This window comes from Melospiza melodia, chromosome 17 (genome assembly GCF_035770615.1).
Source record: "Melospiza melodia melodia isolate bMelMel2 chromosome 17, bMelMel2.pri, whole genome shotgun sequence".
Classification (NCBI taxonomy): Eukaryota; Metazoa; Chordata; class Aves; order Passeriformes; family Passerellidae; genus Melospiza; species Melospiza melodia.
Window position 1 is genome coordinate 15,726,162 of NC_086210.1, and position 2,500 is coordinate 15,728,661.

At 79.8% G+C, this 2,500-nt stretch overlaps 1 non-coding gene across 1 annotated transcript; it reads left to right on the forward strand.

Moving 5' to 3' along the window:
* The first annotated feature begins 2,029 nt into the window (after positions 1–2,029).
* LOC134426064 (5.8S ribosomal RNA) lies at positions 2,030–2,182 on the forward strand. The gene has a single exon (XR_010029859.1). It is a non-coding gene; the product is annotated as a 5.8S ribosomal RNA (ribosomal RNA).
* The last annotated feature ends 318 nt before the right edge of the window (positions 2,183–2,500 follow it).

A 2,500-nucleotide genomic window follows, 5' to 3' on the forward strand; every position in this document is an offset into this window, starting at 1 on the left:
CGGGCGTTCCGGGCCGCGCTTCGGGGCGCGCGCGGGCGCGGGCGCGGCGCGCTCGGCGGTCGGGCCGCGTCCCCGCGCCGGCGGGGCGGCCCGAGCCGCGGCGGTCCTCTCGGGCGCAGCGCCGGGCTACTGAGGGAAACCCCGGGCCCCGAGAAGGACGCGGCGGTGGTGGCGGCAGACGGCGGGCGCGCCCCCGCCGGTGGACGCTCCCCCGAGGGCGGCAGCGGGGGAGGCACCCCGGCGGGGCCATGCAGGTCGTTTCCCTCGCCCCAGGGCCAGGTACCTAGCGCTCCGCGCCTCGGCGGTTCCCCCCCAGGTTTCCCCCCTCGGCGTCGCCAAACGCCGCTGCGGGGGTGCCGAAAGGGGGCCGGCGAGCCGGGCGGCGGTTTAAAGACTCGGGCGGCTCGGCGCGGCCCGCCGTGGCGGCGGCGGTGCCGGCGGCGGCGGCGGCGGCGGCGGCGGTTGTCGCCGGGCGGCGGTGCGGCGCCACTGAGGGGTGGGGAGCAGCTACTCCCGCCGAGCCCCTGCGGTGGTGTCCGCGGCCGCCGGCCGCGCTCCCTCCGTCGTGGTCGTCGTCGTCGTCGTCCCTGCCGCACGCGCGCGCGGGGGTAACCGCGCCGCGCCGGGGAGGGGCGCCCTGCCCCCCCCTCTCCGCGGCCCGGCCTCGGCGGAGAGGCCGCGGCGCGCGGTCGGCCGCGGGGGCCGACCCGCTCGCCTCGTCGTAACGGGCGACGCCGGCAGAGAGCGCCCGCTCTCTGCCTTTCCTCGGCCGCGGGGTTGCGGCCGCCGGGGCCCGCCGCGCTCTCTCCTCGGCCCGCTTGCCGCGGTGTCTCGCGCGCGCGGCGCCGCGTCCCGCGCGTCCGGCCCCTCTCCCCTCGGCGGCCTTTCCTCCTCGAACGCACCGGCGGCGCCGTCCGCCGGCCGTCCCCCGCCCGGCTCGATCGCCCGCCCGCCCGGGGGGCGAGCGTCCGGCGGGCCCTCCGTCGGCGGAGGCCCGCGAGCGTGGGCGACCCCGTGCCGAGCGGCGGCGGCGCCGCTCGACGGGTGTCCCCCCCAGCGGGGACGGTCGGCCGGAGGGCGCCCGCCGTCGCCGGCGGCGGTCCCGTCCCGGGCCCTGCACGTCGCGTCCTCCGTCGCCCTTCCCGGCCGCGTGTGGGCCGTAGGAAGGCGTGCGGGCGGCCGCGGGGGCGCTTCCCCCGCCCGGTCTCCGCGTGAAAACGAGGAGAGCGGGCGTTGCCCCCCGGCTCAGCGCCGTACGCCTTCCGCCGGGCGCGTGCCGAGGCAAGGGGCCCCGGCGGTGCGACGCGGCGGCGGGGGCCCCGGGAGTGCGGCCCCGGCGACGGCGGGGCCTGCCGTCCGGCAGGCCTCGGGCGCTGGCGACGCCGGCTCGGGTCTCGGTGGCGTCCGCCTCCGGGGCCGGCGGCGGAGCGCGTCTGCCCGGACGCTGGCCCGCCCGGCGGGAGCGGTCCCGCCGGGCGGGAAGGCGCGCCGGCGGCACGGCCGTCGTCGCGTGCCGTCTCGAGCGGGGTGAGGCCGCCGTGGAAGAGAGAGAGCCGGCCGCGCGGCGGCGCGGCGGCGCGCCGCGAGCCCCGCGGTGAAGGGGGCCGAAGGGGAGCCGGCGTGTGCGGGGGCCGACGGCCGCGCCCCCGGCCGCGTGTGGCCCGAGCCGTGTGTGTGTGTGTGTGCGCGTCGTCCCGTGAAAGCGAGAGCGGGCGGGCCGCCGTGCCCCCCGCGTGCCCGGCGCGCGCCGCGTGGCCCTCCGCGCGGAGGCCGGGCCGAGCCCGGGCGCCTGGGCCGCCTCCGAAGGACGGCATGTGAGGTCGGCGTCTCCCCTCGCGGGGGGAGGCGGTCGGGGGCGCGGGCTCCCCCGCCTCTTGGCGGTCCTTCGGAGCGTGGGCTTCTCCGATCTCTTTTTTTCCCCTTCCGTTTCTCTGTGTGCTCGTACGGTCGAAGCCAGGCGCGCGCCCGCGCGTCCTCGGCGCGAGAGACAAAGGGGCCGCTCGGCCTGAGCGGCGCCCGAAAGCCAGACAACTCTTAGCGGTGGATCACTCGGCTCGTGCGTCGATGAAGAACGCAGCTAGCTGCGAGAATTAATGTGAATTGCAGGACACATTGATCATCGACACTTCGAACGCACTTGCGGCCCCGGGTTCCTCCCGGGGCTACGCCTGTCTGAGCGTCGCTTGACGATCAATCGCCGTCCGGGGGCCACCCCGGCGGCGCGGCTGGGGTCGCCTCGCAGGCCCGTTGCCCGCGGCGGGCGGCGGCGGCGGCGGCGGCGGCGGCGGCGGCGTCCCGCCGGTGCCCGGAGGGAAGGCGGTCAGGCGGTTCGGCGAGGGAAGCGTTTCCCTCGGCGGCCCCGATCCCCTTGCCTGCGGCCCGGCGGGCGTCGTCGTCGCGGTCGTCGTCGTCGTCGTCGCGGTCGCCGCGCAGGGCCTTCGTCCCCCTAAATGCAGACTCGGGGAGCGCTCCGTAGCTCCCCGCTCCCGGAGCGAGCCGC